The 13789-nt window shown below is 43.1% G+C and overlaps 1 protein-coding gene across 1 annotated transcript in view; it reads right to left on the reverse strand.

Moving 5' to 3' along the window:
• The window catches only part of ABCA5 (ATP binding cassette subfamily A member 5), a 242453-nt gene extending 229163 nt beyond the window's left edge, over positions 1-13290 (reverse strand). The window contains exon 1 of the mRNA XM_088474514.1: positions 13080-13290. The gene's annotated coding sequence lies outside the window, so the exon portion shown is untranslated. The remainder of the gene's footprint in view (positions 1-13079) is intronic.
• Positions 13291-13789: the final 499 nt, after the last annotated feature.

Here is a 13789-nt window from a genome sequence, read left to right on the forward strand (position 1 = left end):
AACAGAGCAGATGAAGCTGCCAAATGGGCAGCAGGGTTGCACATAAACTTACCAACTGATAAAGTAATGGTCTTCCAGACAATAGACATGCAGAAATTAATTGAGATGCAAAATTTGTGTTCCCTACAAGAAAAGGCAGTCTGGAGATCGAAGGGATGTGTTCAGGAGTCCTCCGGACTCTGGAGAGATGGACAAGGTAGGCCTGTTGCTCCCAAGGCATATTACCCAAGCTTGGCTGAGGCAGCGCATAGTCTGACTCACCTAGGAAAAGAAGGTATGTGCAAGTTGGTCAGAGCATATTGGTGTGCACCAGGCTTTTCTTCTCACGCTGGAAAGATAGCACTGTCCTGTCTGACATGTTTGAGGAAAAATGTCGGGAAGACAATCCCCACCGAGCCATCCCACATCCCTCCGACAGACGGTCCTTTTCAGGTAATACAAATTGACTTCATTCAATTACCACCTTGCAGGAATCTCAAGTATGTATTAGTTTGTACTGATGTATTTTCTAACTGGGTAGAGGCATATCCAGCTGCCACTAATACTACTGTTTTTACTGCTAAAAAGATTGTTCAGGAGTTTGTATGCAGATACGGTATCCCTAGAATCATAGAAAGTGATAGGGGTACTGAGGGCCTGATTCAGAGCCGGACGCTCTGACCAGAGCACTCGCTCTGAATCAGGGCCCTCCTACATGAAAATGGAGCGGCCTCTTGACCACCTACAGCTATAGCGAGCATCCATGATGATCCTCGCGATGGTCAAGACCATCGCGACCATCGGGTTTGCGACGGAGACCCTGCGGTAGGGTCTCGCTGCCGCAAGCCCTGGAGTGATTTTGGCTCTATCAGAGCCAAAATTACTCCCACTGACATCACTAGTGATATCAGTGGGGCCGGCTTCAGATGTTAGGCGTTCCCATGGGAATGCCTCCGACTGGCAGCCACGCCCCCGGCACGCCCACCAAAGGGGGCTTGCTGTCAATCAACATCGACAGCACGCCCCCTTTGGTGCGAGACCCGGAGCGACGGCTACCCCGTCGCTAGCCGGGTCTCGCGCATGCGCACGACGGAGCTCCCGCATGCGCAGTAGGGCACCATCGACCCGCTTGCGAGCGTCCTGCGCTCGCGAGCGGGTCTGAATCAGGCCCTCATTTCACTGGTGATGTTTTTCAGAACATGTGTAAGCTTATGGGTATTAATAGTAGATTTCACACCCCCTACAGACTGCAAGCCAGTGCGAAGGTGGAGAGAGTGAATGGTACTATTAAGAAGAAACTGAGTAAGATCATGGCTGAAACTGGATTAGGATGGCCAGAAGCCTTACCACTAGTCCTCCATAGCATCAGAACCACTCCTAGATCTGCTCTTAATCTGTCCCCCTTTGAGATACTGTTTGGAAGGCAACCTCATTTGATTATAAGTCCACAGGATGATTTGAAGTGTAATAATGAGGTTACTGTGAGATATCTCATAAAAATGAGTAAACATTTGAAACAACAGCAACAGACATTAAAAATGTTGTCACCTGATATGCCAAAAACAAACTGTCATGATGTTGAACCTGGAGAATATGTTATGATCCGAAATTTCTTACACTCAGGTTGTTTGACAGGCTGGTGGGAAGGTCCGTATCAGGTGTTGATGACAAGTACCACATCGTTGAAGGTAGTGGAAATAAATACCTGGGTCCATTCCACTCCCTGCAGAAAGGTCAACCACCCAAAGGAGATAAAAGGCGGAGACAGATAACGTGGACCTGTCGATTGTGAACCTGTTCTGGGAGAGCTAGAGACTGCAGTGAAACACCTGAGCTACAGGCGTGTGCAGACAACAATTCCAGCAATGGAGTGGCGGGCTGTTTTTGTGTCTTTGCTTCCTTCCAGGGTTCTCCTCATCCTTATTTGTTTCGGGATTTCCTGTTTCTGTGACGGAGGACAGATGACGGAGAGGGAGGCCGATAGTGATGTCGATGAAGTGGGGTCGGGAGAGAGAGAGATAAAACAATCAGGGCGGTATATGGTCAAACTCAGTACAGGAATGCTTAAGAGATCTGTTAGTCATGAAACTCGGAGGCGGTGTGAGGGATTATTGTCTGGGGAATACTGTATTTGTGAGTACTGTGGATCCCTGGTTAATGAGAAATGCATCCAACGATGCCAGTCCAAGAGTAATCTGTATTTGGGCGGGCATCCTTTAGAGATTACCATTCCTTAGTGGGTAAGGTTTTAAACCAGACTGAATGTTGGGTGTGCTCACAAGTACCTCAAGGACATAGTAACTCAGGATTAGTGCCATACTCATTAAAGTTAACAGAGGTACTTGAATTACATGGGGAAAGAACGGTGGACAAGAAATTTAATATATCTAGACCCCCTAGTCTTAAGCTCCACCAGTACCACGTAGATAGATCCCTGGTATGATTAAATATCACAAATTTCAGAAAACCAGGAAATTGGGAGGTGACCTGGAACAATCAGACAATGACCTTTTCACACAGAGCTGACAGTGAGTCTATCGATTCTGAACTTGTAAGCAGTATTATTGCAAGTGGGAGATACTTCCGGCATCAGTACATGCGTAGTTACAACAAATTAATGGTTGGCAAAGTAGCATAAGGATACTGTGCAAATGTTATGCAGTCAGAAATGTGTACCAGTCAAATGGCGGAACTGGGAGCAGGATTCTTTGTAAGAATAATGTGTTCGATGATAATGATGCCATCTATTCCTTACATTCTCCCAGATGATGTGTATTTTATATGTGGGAGAAGAGCGTACAAGTGGCTCTCTCCGAGTTCTAAAGGTTTATGTTATCTTGGAAGGGAGGTACCAGAAATTATGACCCTTACACATGATGAAATGATTGGTATCCATAAAACCACACCGCCTCCATACATACACACACAGTATGAACATCGCAACAAAATAAATATGATCCCTGGTGAAGAACACATAGCCACACAGTTGATTAGTGAAACAACTGGCTTCCAAATTTTGGTAGCATTAGATCCCACCCGGATCACTCGGGGAACTTTAAATTTTAGATATATCCAAGACCTAGCCAAATTAATAGACAACATCACCGAGATGTATGATGACAGTTTCAAGTATACGGGTAAGGACCTACAGGCTTACAAACAGGAATTGGTACAACATAGGCTACTGATAAACTACCTGACAGCTGTTGCTGGTGGATATTGTGTGACTTTGGCCACCCAATTTGGTGTCAAGTGTTGCACGTACATCACCAATATGACCCCAAAGAGGTGACAGACCGGAAAATGGATGAAATCCTACAACTGAAGTGGGAATTTTGGAAGGACCATAATACTTCCTTGTATGAGACTGAGGTAAAGGTAGAGAAATGGTTCTCGTGGTTAAACCCTGTCAAATGGTTCGCTGGTCTGGGAGAGTGGGTACAGGAGATGGTTGCTAGTGTAGATAAGCTTCTTATTCTTATACTTGTTGTCATCTTAGCAATTGGCTTATGTGTCAGATGTGTTCTTACTGTGGTAAAATGTGGAAAATGTAACACCAAGGTAAATCGTGGAAATGAGATCATGATGGTGGTTGAGTGGTGGTGTTATGGGTACTAAGGTTAATGAAGAACTGCATTACAATCCTGAAATTGAATGTGCCATCAGATAAATAACATGTGAATAGGCTTGGTCATGTATGATAACATATTGTAAAATGTTCAGTTAAACATCCTAGATAAAGTAGTCTCAGTTCCCCCAAACTTCCTTTATAGGTTCGATGAGGTCCTCTTACCAATGGTCCCCTATAGATCCGCTGAGTGCACATAAGGGTAGTTTTACCCTTTCTTGAAACGCATTATTGACGGTTCAGTGACCAAATTGTGTCACCCCGTCTAAAACATTGAATAATAATTTATTATGCATGACTAAGTAGGTTAGGAATAGAAGGTGATAGTTTATGTTTGCTATCAAAGGGTGAACTGTCAAAGTCAAATAATTAGTTATGATCGTTGTATAATTATTGTCTGACGATCGAATCGTCTATGGTCTGACGATGTGCAATCCGATGCGCTAAACTGCGTATTCACAACACACATAACGCACACACATATAAATTAATATATACTCATATACACGATGCTCATATGCATATACACATACTTACACATTGACACTAATTTGTATATAGTTGCTAATTCAACACACAGACGCACATATGCGGACGCATATGTGCAAGATGGTTCCCATTCACAATACTTACTAACCAGAGTTATTAAAGGTATTTTTAACTAATAATTATGATATAATACGTACTTAAATGAGATCTAAGGTTTAGAGCATAGTGGACATGTCATGTTTGGTATCATACTAAATCCCTGTTTATTGTTTATTTACAGACTCCCGTTCCTATAGGCAAAGGAGTCGCATCTTGCGTCCTCTAGTTATGGATGATAGGGAGTTATTGCATTGAATGTTAGTATCTATATGCAGTGTTGTAGCTAGTATTAACCAGTTGTTCGGCGGGAAACTACAAAATGTGACCGTTTGAGGACTGAGCCATGCCCCTGATGACACCGTATGAATCAACCAATGACCAGATTATCCAGAAGCAAGAACCAATGGAAACCTGTCAACTAGTTCCTTTGTTGACGTAGAACTCTGTAAGGTATATAAGCGGTGTCCCGATCCCAGTGTTCACACATCCTCTTTGATGATCACAGACTTCTGGATTGATAACTGTATACTGGTACCAGTGCGCATGCGTATGTATCGGCTTGTACTATTATTGATTGCTTTTTACTCTAATTGTTACATCTTTCACCGTGTTACTTTTTCTTTACATAAATAACTTTGTGCTTTGGAACCACACGATTGGACTGGAAAGCAATTCTCTTTCTTAAGCGACTTGCAACGCTAAATAGCGACTAGCGACTATTAGGAATCAATAACCCTTACACATTTATATAATAGATTTTGTTCACAAGAATCAATAATTAGAAAGTACATTAATCCAGGAATACCATTATAAATCTTTGACAGCTGAATTTACTGCCCTATCACAGCTCCTCTATTATGTGCTTAATCCTGCTACAGCTACTCTCCTTTTCTCTGTTTGCTTCAGTTACTGCTTTAGGAACAGAAGCTAGTACACTAGTATGCATAACGCATGTCAGGGTAACAAGGCAGAATTCAGATTGCAGCTACAGTAAAATGCTGTTTGTCACAGCAGTTGATTACAAGCACGTGTCCAATAAGCCAGTTTTACCCATATTAAATTTGGAACGAAAAGACGTTTGCGGCAAAACTTTTTCGCCGATGACGTCATTTTCGCAGATTTCACTTATCCCCGTTTTCAATTTTAGCGTCTTTTCGCAGTGCGAAAATGCAATTATTTATTTTATTTATTTATTAACAGTTTCTTATATAGCGCAGCATATTCCGTTGCGCTTTACAATTGTAAACATTAATAGAACAAAACTGGGTAATAACAGACAGATATATAGGGAGGAAGGCCCTGCTCGCAAGCTTACAATATATAGGGAAATGCAATGCAATCTAATGGGCGATAAAGATTCGCCTATGAATACCCGGCGGAAAAAAGTGCAGATTTAGGGTTTTGGTGTGCAGAGATATGGAAACCACTCTGCACTCTTTGTACACCCCCCTTGACGCTAACTGCGTCAAAAAAAAGCTAAAAAAAAAAAACACATAGGATACCCCAAAAAAGTACTTTGAACAAGTGGGCAAAAAATTTAATAGTGGGGGTACAACTTCAAAAACTAGCGAAATAGCCTTTGGGTGGGTCTGTAAGAATGGGGGAGGTTTTTATTTTTTTATTGCAGGTGCTTGCTGAAGGTGCGTTTTTGGCGCTTTTTAATGCTTCACGATTTTTACATATGCTAGCACAAATTTTCATGTACCCCAAATGGGACTACTTATTTTGGCCAAAAACAGTTGCTAAATGCTATTCTTCACCACTCTCCCAAAGACGCTAAATAGCTCCTATTGACCCCATTCAAAGACCCCAAATACCTTTTGCAGGGCTATTCGGGTGTACCCATAGTGAACCCCCATGTCAGAGCATCTTTAGGGGGGGTGTCAGGCTGATTTCCCCAAAAAACGACAGGACTTTGACGATTTAGTTTTCGTCTGTCCCGTTTTCGCCAATTTGGAATTGAATACGGGGATACACGGGGAGGCGCTCGATAAGTTTTGACGGCAAAACCTCCGATGACGGAGAAAATTTCGGCAACGACTATTCGCTTCAAATAGAATATAGCTCTTAGTGGGAAATTAATTACAGGATGGAGGGGCTTTGTGACTCCAGCCTGCATACTTCTGATGTGGTCCTAACTGCAACATGGGGCAGCACAAAAGGAGAGCCTCACACAGTAAACAGTGCTGTGCGTGGTATTCCATGGGATAATGAAGAGGATTGGAGGCATACTATCACTTGTTACTTGCTAGCTATTCCCTCTCCATGGGGTCTATTCATGTAGCAGAGAAAAGCCATTTATCAGTGATAACATCGCTTTTCACTGATTCGTCCTATTAAGAAAGGGGTTATCGCGGAGAAATCTCAGATTTCTCCAGCGGTGTTCCTGATGAGCGTAGATATCGCTTCCCCATACAGCAGTATGGAGAGAGTGATTCAGAGAAGCTTCACTTTCCCTTTCGCTTCCCAAAAAACAATATGCCAAAAGTGCTGTCTCCCTGCCTTCTCCCTATTCTCCCCACCCCATTTAGTGACACGTGGCCAATCAGAGGTGCCCAGGAAAAAAATGGCACACGGACAGCCACCATAGTCACACAGACCCTATCTGTGTGCTGTCACCGTTCACACCAGCACTCACCATTGATGCTTCTTCTCCTCATGGCACCATTCTCTGGGCTACTGGAATGACTAGCCGAGAGGCAACGCAACCAGCCACCCCTGCCGAGTGGAGGTCCTGGGCTGCCGGCCACGAATCTACCCGTTGCCAGGATTAGCCAGCAGCAGCCCCCGTGTAGTCACAGTGACACATAGCCAGGTACAGGAGAGGACTGAGGTGAACACTGAAGTGCAAAGCACTGCCAGTGCATGCGCTGTAAGGAGAAAACATATTGGACTCCCGATATGTCTGTCTTTGCAATGCTTCCCAGTATCGCAGAGGTGCCTTTCCTGGAAGACGTCGCCAGACGGGTAAGGTTTTCTAAACCGCTAAAATACATTACTATATATCGTATCGATGTGATGCGATATACAGTGCATATGGAAAGTATTCAGAACGCTTCACTTTTTCCACATTTTGTTATGTTAGAGCCTTATTCCAAAATGGAATAAATTCATGCTTTTCCTCAAAATTCTACACACAATATCCCATAATGACAACGTGTAAAAAGTTTTCTCTGCGATTTTTGCAAATTTAATTAAAAAAAATATACTAAGAAATCACATGTACATAAGTATTCACAGCCTTTGCTCAATACTTTGTTGATGCACCTTTGGCAGCAATTACAGCCTCAAGTCTTTTTGAATATGATGCCACAAGCTTGGCACACCTATCTTTGGGCAGTTTCACCCATTCCTCTTTGCAGCACCTCTCAAGCTCCATCAGGTTGGATGGGAAGCGTCGTTGCACAGCCATTTTCAGATCTCTCCAGAGATGTTCAATTGGATTCAAGTCTGGGCTCTGGCTGGGCTACTCAAGGACATTCACAGAGTTGTCCTGAAGCCACTCCTTTGATATCTTGGCTGTGTGCTTAGGGTCGTTGTCCTGCTAAAAGATGAACCGTTGCTCCAGTCTGAGGTCAAGAGCGCTCTGGAGCAGGTTTTCATCCAGGATGTCTCTGTACAGTGCTGCATTCATCTTTCCCTCTATCCTGAGTAGTCTCCCAGTTCCTGCCGCTGAAAAACATCCCAACAGCATGACACCACCATGCTTCACTGTAGGGATGGTATTGGCCTGGTGATGAGCGGTGCCTGGTTTCCTCCAAACAGAACACCTGGCATTTACGCCAAAGAGTTCAATCTTTGTCTCTCATGGTCTGAGATTCTTTCAGGTGCATTTTGGCAAACTCCAGGCGGGCTGCCATGTGCTTTTTACTAAGGAGAGGCTTTTGTCTGGCCGCTCTAATATACAGGCCTGATTGGTGGATTGCTGCAGAGATGGTTGTCCTTCTGGAAGGTTCTCCTCTCTCCACAGATGAATGCTGTAGCTCTGACAGAGTGACCATCGGGTTCTTGGTCACCTACCTAAGTAGAGCCCTTCTCCCCCGATCGGTCAGTTTAGACGGCCGGCAACTCTAGGAAGAGTCCTGGTGGTTCCGAACTTCTTCCATTTACGGAAGATGGAGGCCACTGTGCTCATTGGGACATTCAAAGCAGCAGATATTTTTCTATACCCTTCCCCAGATTTGTGCCTCGAGACAATCCTGTCTCGGAGGTCTACAGACAATTCCTTGGACTACATGCTTGGTTTGTGCTCTGACATGCACTGTCAAGTGTTGGGCCTTATACAGAACGGTGTATGCCTTTCAAAATCATGTCCAATCAACTGAATTTACCACAGGTGGACTCCAATTAAGCTGTAGAAACATCTCAAGGATGATCAGTGGAAACAGGATGCACCGGAGCTCAATTTTGAGCTTCATGGCAAAGGCCGTGAAAACTTATGTACATGTGATTTCTAAAGCTGTATACACACACAACGATTTTGTTACCAACGATTTTATGAACGATTTTCTGTCAGATTATCTGTCAGATTTTTTAAAGTGTAATGAACGATTTTTTTGAACTACAAACGATTTTTGCATATTCCCTTAATGAAAATCGTTCAGTTGGTCAGTCTGACTGAACTACAAACGTGAACGCGCATGAACGATAATCGTTCAGCGTTTTAACTCAGAAAGTGAACGATTTTTTCAATGATTGAACGATATTGTTATCGATAATCGTTCAAAAAATCGGAGTGTGTTTATGCACCTTTAGTGTTTTGGTTTTTTTATTAAATTTGCAAAAATTTAAAAAAAAACTGTCATTATGGGGTATTGTGTGTAGATTTTTGAGGACAAAAATGAATTTATTCCATTTTGGAATAAGGCTGAAACATAACAAAATGTAGAAAAAGTGAAGTGTTGTGAATACTTTCCTGATGCATTGTAAAGTGCTATTTTTCGGTAGCCAGTTCATGTTCTGCATTAATAGAGCCCCATGTCTTCTCCAGACTGACTGTACCGCTTCCTGGGGCTGCCCATGACCATTTCAGCATTGTGCAAAATATATGTAATGGTGTAGTATGTATGTGCAGGTGTATGTATAGATATGTAAAGTACCTGATAGATACACATTCTTATGTTGGGCATACATTATCGCCAGATATCGGCGGATCAGCCAGATAATTGTACAGTGTACTTCCACAACAGACTGCTATCTTCCGGCATGTCCGACAGATGGTATGCACTGCCACAGCCGCCCGCCCAACATTTTCCCTGTTCCTTTACAGGGGAGGAACGGGGAAATGTCTACTCTCCAGGGGAATATAGCAGATATCATGTGGCCTTACACTGTGAGATATGTGCCAGTAGTGTATGGCCACGATATCAATTGTTTTCATCCACGACTATGAGTAATGGCCGACGGGGCAATTCAATTGTTGCTCCGTTCTGGCGAGAATGCTGAGGGTGAACAGATTTCTGCTTGTATCCTCCTGAGCTGGTGAGCAGAAATGTGCGAAAAGTCCTGGTTTTGGGCACCAAAACCACTGTTTGGACACACCAACCAGGACTTTAGACGGGTTTAGCCATTTTACGCGGCTAAACCCAGTCTATTTGGGTGCGAAATGCTCGGAAAGGCATGGGTGCCCAAAAACAATTGAATATCCACCCCCGATCTCCTGTCACTTTAGACAGGAGATCGGATGCAATAAAACAATTGTATTGCAGCCAATGTCTGCGCTAAATTTGGAGGAAGCCATGTATGTTTGTATATAGCTCACTACTTATTATTGAAATGTTTTTTTTTTACAGTTAAACAACATTAAATATTTATGTAGGAAGCATTGGCCTGTTTGATCACTTCTTATTAGACAAATAGCACACGCCTGAGTTCTTTATTTCATTGCCCAAATGTACATACTTTCAATATCAGAAGCACTTCTCTAATATTCATTAATTCATAATGGTTTTATTTGATGTAGCTCCTATGAGACTATTTTCCTGGAACTTCTCATTTTTTTAAGTATGTACTATACAAATGTGGAATATTTCACTGGACACATTATAGAATTTAGTAATGTGAGGATAATATTAACCCCTTTATTTTACAAAAATAGGACTCGAACCACATTATATATATATATATATATATATATATATATATATAATCTCCTCAATGGCAGTGGCTGATATTAGTATTATTAAATAGTAATGTTTCAGTAATCAGGCATTATCCACAAGTGCATTTCTCGAAGTGCATCAGGTTTACAAGCTTCAACCCGAACACTGTTGGGGTCATCGTAAGTGCTCGAGACAGGTCCTCTACTGTCTGAGCTTGTCTTGCGCAGCACAATGTAACTATATAAGTGGGCTCAAGTGACAATGCTGTGATATTTTAAACTATAAGTTGTTAATCAATCTGTGAATGGTAGTGGCTAATATATAATTCACCCAAATCACCTAAAAAAACACCATTTAATTAGTGCAACCATACTTTAGCAGTGAGATTGCTTTTCGGAACAGATAACATATCCAACAATGCCTCTGCGCGATATGCCCTGATCGTACAAGTGCATGTTTTAAAACCAGGGTCATGTATCGTACACTTGCATGTCCTGTAACCAGGGTCATCTATTGTACAGGGGCAATGCATAAGGGGAAAACTACAGGGGTCACTGTATAAAGGGCACAAATACAGGGGCAATGTATAATGGGCACTTTTGACTGAGAGCCAGTGGGGGAGCAGCCTGAGACCTGTCATGCTGGATTGGTAAGAGAGAGACCCCTTTTCACGGCGCGCAGTGCATCACTGATCTCACACACTGGGAACGCCTGGGGAGAACACTGCACTTGCATATCTTGTAACCAGCGTCATGTATTGTACACTTGCATATCTTGTAACAAGCATCATGTATTGTACACTTTCAGGTCTTGTAACCAGCATCATGTATTGTACACTTGCATGTCTTGTAACCAGCGTCATGTATTGTACACTTGCATGTCTTGTAACCAGGGTCATGTATTGTACACTTGCATGTCTTGTAACCAGCGTCATGTACTGTACAATTGCATGTCTTGTAACCAGGGTCATGTATTGTACACTTGCATGTCTTGTAACCAGCGTCATGTATTGTACACTTGCATGTCTTGTAACCAGCGTCATGTATCGTACACTTGGATGTCATTTAACCAGGGTCATGTACTGTACACTTGCATGTCTTGTAACCAGGGTCATGTATTGTACACTTGCATTCCTTGTAACCAGGGTCATGTATTGTACAGGGGGCAATGCATAAGGGGAAAACTACAGGGGGCACTGTATAAAGGGCACAAATACAGGGGGTACTGTATAATGGGCACATTTGACTGAGAGCCAGTGGGGGAGCAGCCTGAGACCTGTCGGCCGGCTGGATTGGTAAGAGAGAGACCCCTTTTTCGCGGCGCGCAGTGCATCACTGATCTCACACACTGGGAAAGCTTGCCTCTGAAGCGTTCGAAGGCTTCTTTAGCCTCCAGTCACTTCAGAGGCCAGCGTTCCACAGCAGGGGTCGGCGGAGGAAAGTGCCGGGTGGTAGGCTGTTTCTACCGGGCGATGCGCCCGCAGAAAACAGCCTGGGGAGAACACTGCACTTGCATGTCTTGTAACCAGCGTCATGTATTGTACAAGTGCATGTCTTGTAACCAGCGTCATGTATTGTACACTTGCATGTCTTGTAACCAGCGTCATGTATTGTACAAGTGCATGTCTTGTAACCAGCGTCATGTATTGTACAAGTGCATGTCTTGTAACCAGGGTCATGTATTGTACACTTGCATGTCTTGTAACCAGCGTCATGTATTGTACACTTGCATGTCTTGTAACCAGCGTCATGTTCTGTACACTTGCATGTCTTGTAACCAGGGTCATGTATTGTACACTTGCATGTCTTGCAACCAGGGTCATGTATTGTACACTTACATGCCTTGTAACCAGCGTCATGTACTGTACACTTGCATGCCTTGTAACCAGGGTCATGTATTGTACACTTGCATGCCTTGTAACCAGGGTCATGTATTGTACACTTGCATGTCTTGTAACTAGGGTCATGTACTGTACACTTGCATGTGTTGATACCAGGGTCATGTATTGTACACTTGCATGTCTTGTAACTAGGGTCATGTACTGTACACTTGCATGCCTTGTAACCAGGGTCATGTATTGTACACTTGTATATCTTGTAACCAGGGTCATGTATTGTACACTTGTATATCTTGTAACCAGGGTCATGTACTGTACACTTGTATATCTTGTAACCAGGGTCATGTACTGTACACTTGTATATCTTGTAACCAGGTTCATGTACTGTACACTTGTATATCTTGTAACCAGGGTCATGTACTGTACACTTGCATGTCTTGTAACCAGGGTAGAGATGCAGATCATCCATAAACAATAATAGATGCACTGAGAGCATGTCACTGTATGGAGCGCTGCTCAGGTTCAGGATAAGCAAAGGCTGACACAAAACATTAGCTGTTCCCTCTGGCTGATATATAACCATAGGTAGGTACACATTCTATACCCATCATGCAGGTGCTTTACCAGCTTGGGCAAATCATAATAAGCACTAAAACAAAGAAATGATAATAACACCTGCAATGTGAGAGCAGCAGCACATTTTACATGTGATACACAACACAATATACTGTACACACTTATGCTGCACTCACAGGACACAGGAACTGCAGATATATTTAGGTAATGAGTAAAATACATAATAGGCATACATGACATAAGCATAATGCAGTTACACATACTGGGTATATGACAGCCAGGGCGCACACAATGGACACGTTGTAGCCATCTATACCACACAATGGTCACATCTATACAATGCACACATACACGGAATACTCATACGTACCTGTGAGTTGCAGTGTCCCAGTAAAAGGATGCTGCTATTCCTGTAGGCCGGTTACCCTGGTGACTGTTCCCAGGGCGGCCCGGTCTCTCCTCGGCAAAGACGGTAGCCCGCTAGCTGGAGCACGACAGCTTGGGGCAGGACACTGACTACACAGCAGCCAAGTAGGAGGGATCATTATCGGACGCTGATGACACCTTATGGCCAGAGGCGAGCACTGCATGTAGGCCTGGGTAGCAGGTGACTCATCATCACCAGTAACAGATACCGTACTTGCAGCTGCACAAGAGATTTATACAGAATTGCTAATCCAATAACCACTCGGACATATTTACTGACACTTTCCAACAGGTCACGGTGAAATACTAAATATGAGCTTTATACTGACATTAGTTTACTTGTCTTTTCCTGTGTTGACAATTGTTAATGTCCAATCATGGCACAGCACACACAGACAGTGGCCTTAATTATTTAGTAAGTGCTTAGTGCAAAGCCACATAAAAACTAAAGATGAACTAAATTTATTTGGCAAAATAAGTCATTTTTGCAAGATCTTTAGGATTTTGCCAACTGAAGGAAATGTTATTTGCACTCTTAGGGCCACATTCAGAGTCACACTCTATCTATGCCGATATTTACGCAAACGGCCAATGTTTTGTGTTCTACACATGCGTTCCAATCCTTACTGCACAGAGAAGCAGGAAAAGTTTGGA

This window comes from Taudactylus pleione, unplaced genomic scaffold, assembly GCF_031769625.1.
Source record: "Taudactylus pleione unplaced genomic scaffold, aTauple2 ptg000016l, whole genome shotgun sequence".
NCBI classification, from domain to species: Eukaryota; Metazoa; Chordata; class Amphibia; order Anura; family Myobatrachidae; genus Taudactylus; species Taudactylus pleione.